General features: G+C 42.8%; 1 pseudogene; it reads right to left on the bottom strand.

The window, feature by feature from the left end:
- LOC118942955 overlaps positions 1-7500 on the bottom strand; it is a 20131-nt pseudogene that overhangs the window by 2316 nt on the left and 10315 nt on the right.

Below are 7500 nucleotides of genomic sequence, written 5' to 3'. Positions count from 1 at the left end.
CACTTATTTTCTGTGTACATACATTTTATTAAGTCATACACCTTACCACCAAGCCCACTTTGTAGAATTTTGTAGAATAGCCCTTCGTGCCAAATCGAATCAAATGCTTTTTTAAAGTCAATAAAGCAAGCAAAGATTTTGCCCTCTTTTTTTTGGTGGACGTGTTTATTAATTAGTGTGTGTAAGGTGTATATATGGTCAGTAGTGCGATGGTTAGGGAGAAAGCCAATTTGACATTTACTTATTACATTTTTTTCTTGAAGAAAGGTTTGAATTCTTGAATTCAAAATGCTACAGAAAATCTTTCCCAAGTTACTGTTGACGCAAATTCCCCTGTAATTATTGGGGTCTGATTTGTCTCCACTTTTGTGGATAGGGGAGATGAGCCCCTGGTTCCAGACATCAGGGAAGCAGCCAGAAGTTAAAACCATGTTGAACAATTTAAGCACAGCATTTTGCAACTCAGGTGTGCTGTTTTTCAGCATTTCATTTCTGATGTTGTCTACACCACAAGCCTTTTTTGATTTAATAGATTTTAGCTTTTCATTTAGTTCTTGTTGGGTTATTGGGTAATCTAATGGATTTTGGTTGTTTTTAATGACTGATTCCAGGATGTTCAATTTTTCTTTAATTTCTAATTGGTTCTGGTTTAAGTCTTTTTGTGGGATGTTTTTGTATAGATTATCAAAGTAAGTTTTCCAAATTCCTACATCTTGTATGGCTAATTCTTGTGGCTTTGTTGTGCTTAAATTGTTCCACATGTCCCAGAACTGATTTTGGTCAATTGCGTTTTCAATTTCATCAAGTGTCTTGTTGGTATAATTCAATTTCTTGCATTTCAGTGTTTGTTTATACTGTTTCAGAGTTTCAAAGTATTCATATCGTAGCTCTGGGTTGTTTTGCTGCTTATGTTTTTTGTTTGACATTTGTCTTAGGTGTTTTCTAATTGTTTTACATTCATTATCAAACCATTTGTCAGAAACATTTTGATTTTTGCTTCTGATGTTGCATTGCTTTGGTTTTCTCAAATTTGCTTTCGATGCTGCTTTTTGGAATATGCAGTTGATGTTTTGGGTAGCTGAATTGACACCATCTTTATTGTTTTGGTACTGTGAGTTATTGAAAAACTGTATAGAGTTCATCATTTCATTTGAGTTCAATGTTTCAATGAATGCCTCTGCACTGTTTGGAGCCCATCTGAACGATTGGTTTATGTTGTAAAGTTTATTGGGCTGTTTTTTTGAATGAATGAATGAATCTCTCTCTCTCTCTGTTTCTCTCTCTTTCTGTTTCTCTCTTTCTCTCTCTCTCTGTTTCTCTGTTTCTCTCTCTTTCTCTGTTTCTCTCTCTCTCTCTCTCTCTCTCTCTGTTTCTCTCTCTCTCTTTCTCTTTCTCTCTCTTTCTCTCTCTCTATCTTTCTCTTTCTGTTTCTCTCTCTCTCTTTCTTTGTTTCTCTCTCTCTCTCTCTCTCTCTCTCTCTCTCTCTCTCACGGCACTCTTGTCTCTGGCTCAGAAGGTTACTATATCCAATACACCAATGCACGTCACGGGAAATGTTCCAGCCCAATGTGAGAGTTATTACATGGATGTAAAAAACCAACTTTTGAATCATGTTACTGCTGGTAGAAGGAAGGTTTTCATGTTTTTAGACTCACACAAACTTGAGATATTTCGTATCACGTGAGGTACGGGTAGTCTGTGACTACGGGTAGTCTGTGACTACGGGTAGTCTGACATGTTTTGATTGTTTGGAGATACAGTATAAGCGGCAGGCAGGCACAAGGAGCATGTCAGGCTTCAGATCTGAGAGCAGGCCAGGGGTTTCGGGGCAGCCTCGGCCTCCACCCCAGATCCAGACTCAAACATCGGAATTGCAAGGTTCTGTCTCCCGTACAGTACTGTGAACGTTAATGTGTCCGAGGTAGCCGTGGTAGTTATCTCAAGTGCGGGCTTGATAGTTACCGAGGGCAGTTGTTACCGAGGGCAGTGGAAACACTGACTCCGAGGCTGATACACCTGTCTCAATGACAAAGGAGAATAATGCTCACAGTGTCATTACAGACACACAGGGTAATGTGCACAGTGTCATTACAGACACACATGGTAATGTGCACAGTGTCATTACAGACACACAGGGTAATGTGCCCAGTGTCATTACAGACACACAGGGTAATGTGCACAATGTCATTACAGACACACAGGGTAATGTGCCCAGTGTCATTACAGACACACAGGGTAATGTGCACAGTGTCATTACAGACACACATGGTAATGTGCACAGTGTCATTACAGACACACAGGGTAATGTGCCCAGTGTCATTACAGACACACAGGGTAATGTGCCCAGTGTCATTACAGACACACAGGGTAATGTGCCCAGTGTCATTACAGACACACAGGGTAATGTGCCCACTGTCATTACAGACACACAGGGTAATGTGCACAGTGTCATTACAGACACACAGGGTAATGTGCCCAGCACCATTACAGACACACAGGGTAATGTGCCCAGTGTCATTACAGACATGCAGGGTGATATTGTGGAAGAGTTGAGGGCGGGGGTGGGGGGGGGGGGTCGAGGAATGTTGGAACAGATTGACAAGTCGACGGATGTAATATCTCAGGGTGAGTCACATTCAGGTTCACTGTACAGATAACAGCATGTTGACAAGTTTGTTTCGCAGGATTCATTTGGTAAGAAGATTGACATACAGGATCTTTTTCCAGATGTAGAGAAGTTGATCAGGACAGTCAATCATATTAAGACATCAGTGGACGAAGTTAGCCGGAGGAGGCGTTGGCATCTGATTGGCTGTGTTGCAGCAGGAAGGAATGGAAAGAAAATTATGGATATTGTCATGATGATTCTGTTTACCTCTGTTGATTAGTATTATTATGCATCACAGAGGAATATCTTTCCCTTGTCTGTTTACCTCTGTTGATTTTGTCTGTTACCTCTGTTGATTTAGTCTGTTTACCTCTGTTGATTTTGTCTGTTTACCTCTGTTGATTTTGTCTGTTACCTCTGTTGATTTTGTCTGTTTACCTCTGTTGATTTTGTCTGTTTACCTCTGTTGATTTTGTCTGTTTACCTCTGTTGATTTTGTCTGTTTACCTCTGTTGATTTTGTCTGTTACCTCTGTTGATTTTGTCTGTTTACCTGTTGATTTTGTCTGTTTACCTCTGTTGATTTTGTCTGTTTACCTCTGTTGATTTTGTCTGTTTACCTCTGTTGATTTTGTCTGTTTACCTCTGTTGATTTAGTCTGTTTACCTCAGTTGATTTAGTCTGTTTACCTCTGTTGATTTTGTCTGTTTACTTCTGTTGAGTTTGTCTGTTTACCTCTGTTGAGTTTGTCTGTTTACCTCTGTTGATTTTGTCTGTTTTGTCTGACGTGGTCCATCAATCTATGTAGCCTATCCTGTCTACCATGTCTATAAGCAGCAATTGTGCTTAAACACAATCATGATAATGAAAGGATAATGTTAGCTAAAGTCGCTAGGTAGGCCCACATTGGTTTGAGAAAAAAGTACATTAGGTCTACTTCACGTGTCTACCGGTAGCTTGCAAAGTTCACGTGTCTACCGGTAGCTTACAAAGTTCACGTGTCTACCGGTAGCTTACAAAGTTCACGTTTCTACCGGTAGCTTGCAAAGTTCACGTTTCTACTGGTAGCTTGCAAAGTTCACGTTTCTACCGGTAGCTTACAAAGTTCACGTTTCTACTGGTAGCTTGCAAAGTTCACGTTTCTACTGGTAGCTTGCAAAGTTCACGTTTCTACCGGTAGCTTGCAAAGTTCACGTTTCTACCGGTAGCTTGCAAAGTTCATGTTTCTACTGGTAGCTTGCAAAGTTCACGTTTCTACCAGTAGCTTGCAAAGTAAACACTATCAGTAGCTAACAGTACATCGGCAAATGTGCCTTCTCCTGCTTGATATTGTGAGGCTCCCTTCACACATCTGAAATTACATGATACATTGATGTGAACTGATTAAGAAAAGCATTCGGTTTTCTTGCTGTATAACTCTGATGATAGACCTCAGTGTGAGCAACTGTTTTGCATAGAATAATGTGACATGTGTAGGTCTGACTAGCGCTCTTCAGGAAGTGATGATATTACAACCCAATGGTTTTATCGGAAGTGGGGGGTCTCCTTGTCCCCCGGCAGGGAAATCAAACAGTCTGCACCTTATTGTGACGTTTCATTGATAACGAGCTATAGGTGTCATGTGTTCAGCATGTTGGTCTGTCTCAGTTTGTATCATACATGCTCTTACAGCGTTCAACTTTGCCTCTGGCGTTGCTTCACGTACCCAACCCCCCCCCCCCCCCTCCCTGCCTGATGGAGTGTGAGCTATCTGCTTGTTGCCTTAGGGTCTTACTATGGATCTGTTAGACCACAGCTCACTTCCCCCCTCCAGCTCTGGGTCCAACGAGGCTGGTTTACAGAAACAGCCCCAAGGCAGATTACCCCTGTCAATCATGGGATTCATCATACATACCATAATAACCCACCCGCAGGATACACTGTGTGTTACACAGATCACCATCCTCATATCGTGTGTATTCATACACAGGCTTCTACTCTGTGCTTCGTTCTTAGAGAAAAGGAGCCACCTAGAACCATAAAGGCTTATTTGAGCTGGTTCTAGGTAGAACACTTCTAGGTAGAACCCTCAAAGAACCAATTAAGAGCACTTTTTGGTAAAAAAAATAGTGTACTTCTCACCTGAGTCTCCATCTATACCTTGTCCTCCACGAGGAAGTGATCCATGACGTTATAGAATACTGACACATATAAAAGGGTTTTCCTATTTACCGTGGTTCTGTTGACATTTCAGGGTTGACCTTTACAATAAAAACTCCACAACAGGCAGAGTTGCACGCGTCTGGGACCATGTTAATGAACGAATTTTGACGCACTGTGCCGATTTTAAAAGTCCATTAACTTTTCTTGCCTCCCTGCATAGCAACGCGTTCCGTTTATTGTTCTCCCCTGACTAGAGCCGGCTAATTGACATTCCGGATGAGGATCGTGCTTATGAAAGTGCCTGTTTAGAAATACAGAGGTTTCTAGATGCACCTCGCTGGAATTTGAGCCTCTCTCTCGCTAAATGAGATAAAGGGGTAAACGGTCTATAGGGGGCGAGAGACTATGCGTGTGGCGCTGAATACTCAGAGACAGATGCTACAGAGAGAGAGAAAGAGAGAAAGAGAGAGAGAGAGAACGAGAGGGAGAGAGCAAAAGTGTGTGTGTGTGTCATGCCCTGGCCGTAGAGAGGCTATGTATTCTCTATTTTGGTTAGGTCAGGGGGTGACTAGGTTGGGCGTTCTATGTTCTTTTTTCTATGTTTTTGTATTTCTTTGTTTTTGGCCGGGTGTGGTTCTCAATCAGGGACAGCTGTCTGTCGTTGTCTCTGATTGAGAACCATACTTAGGTAGCTCTTGCCCACATGGGTTTTGTGGGTAGTTGCTTTCTGTTCTGTGTGTTTTGCACCTGACGGAGCTGTTTTGGTTGTTCTTTTTGTTGTTTTGTATTTAGTGTTCGGTTCTATTTAATAACTGACGAACACGTACCACGCTGCGCTTTGGTCCTCACCTTCTTCCACCAGCAGCCGTTACACAGAGTGTGTGTATGTGTGTGTGTGTGTGTGTGTGTTTGTGTGTGTGTGTGTTTGTGTGTGTGTGTGTATGTGTGTGTGTGTGAGTGTGTGTGTGTGTGCGCGAGTGTGTGTGCGCGAGTGTGTGTGTGAGTGTGTGTGTGTGTGTGCGAGTGTGTGTGTGCGCGAGTGTGCGCGAGTGTGTGTGTGTGTGCGCGAGTGTGTGTGTGCGAGTGTGTGTGTATGCGCGAGTGTGTGTGTGTGTGTGTGTGCGAGTGTGTGTGTGTGTGTGTGCGTGTGTGTGTGTGTGTGTGTGTGTGTGTGTGTGTGTGTGTGTGTGCGTGTGTGTGTGTGTGTGTGTGTGTGTGTGTGTGTGTGTGTGTGTGTGTGTGTGTGAGAGAGTTCTGATCCCTTTGAGCTAAGTTCTCTTTGTCTCCCGAATCAACAACAACAAGGGAGCAAGTAAATAAGCACAGAACTTGAGTTGGTAATGAAGGATATAAGGTAATAATGAGGCTTTTATGACTTCCTGTTGTGTTTGCTCTTTTACCTACCAGGAAATCTGGTGTCATTTCCTCTGTACTTAAAAAAAATATATATCTTCACAGAGGCATCGGATGAGAGTGTGTGTGAAGGTCCTGGCATAGTAGTCGCTTTTCCAGTCAGAAGAACTGAAGGAATGAGCGTCTGATGACTCAAGTTTCATCAGGAATCTTTTCTCGATTTTCCTCACAAAGCGGTATTTCCGTATTTAGAGACGTTGGATATTAATTTGAGCCAGTTTGCTACAGCAGGAAAATAATCCTGCAACAACAGGAAATGAGAAATATCACAGGATGTGGATTACAGATGATGGACATGTTTGTCGGGGCTGGTACATTTCTGGATAGAACAAATCAAGTCTGAAATGTCTAAGTAGAAACCTTTGAAAAAGTTTGCTTTGCCTGATGTGCAGGAAACTTCTCAGCAACAAAAGAGTGATCGAATTAAGATCCTACATCTGAACTGTAGCAGCAAATGCCTCCCTCCTGCTTCCTCCCTTCTTCCCCCACCCCCTCTTCTCTCATCCTCTACCAGTTCCGCCCCTCTCCTCACCCCTGGCGGTTGGCCAGGCAGTCATCGTGATGAGCAAGGATGTGAGATACTGTATAATTTCAGCCCAACCACGTATTTCCAATGAGTCACTGGAGATGTGGTGCCGCGGTGTGCCGTCCTCTTCGTTGTCTGTGGAGAGGGGTGGCATCTCACGGTGGCTTGTATCTGCCCCCGGGGCTGTAGTTAGTCACTGGAAGGGTCAGCTGAGTTCCTGAGACACCCAAATCTCTCTGTGAACCACGAAGAAGACAACGTGATAGGCTTGCCTTTTTTTTAGTAATGAAAGAGAAAGCAATTACATAAATTTTTCAGACTGACATGACAAAAAGGCAGAAGTTTGTCCAAGTTTAGAATGTGAACAAAGTTTTCGAGGACTGTTGAAAGGTGTGGTTTACATTGCCCAGTAGCTGTAAACTGTTGCCTGGATTTGTGGCCTTGTTCCTGGAATCTGATTGGCTGGCTGGAGAGAGCTGTGCTCAGAGGGAGGCTGTTCAGTCTGATGCTGCTGTCCTGCTCCTTGGTGCTGAAATCGAGGATGTCACTGTGACTGTGTGAGTACCAGGGAGATTCTGTGTAGCTATAGGTTTCCATCCAATTGCTGACAGATTTTCATGCAAATATCATAAGCTCTTCACACAAAGAATATGTACATTTTCACACCAGATATGTGTTTCCATCAAATTTGACTGGTTGCGGATCAAAAAACGCTGTGTGATGCCATAGAGCACATAAAATGGGTTTCCATCGCATGTTCAACTCTACTGATGATTTTCTCACAAAAACAATGTTGCGTTGTATAGTGAGTG

Source organism: Oncorhynchus mykiss, chromosome 21, assembly GCF_013265735.2.
Source record: "Oncorhynchus mykiss isolate Arlee chromosome 21, USDA_OmykA_1.1, whole genome shotgun sequence".
Classification (NCBI taxonomy): domain Eukaryota; kingdom Metazoa; phylum Chordata; class Actinopteri; order Salmoniformes; family Salmonidae; genus Oncorhynchus; species Oncorhynchus mykiss.
The sequence above is the reverse complement of the archived record's forward strand: the minus strand, read 5'-3'. Positions and strand labels throughout refer to the sequence as shown.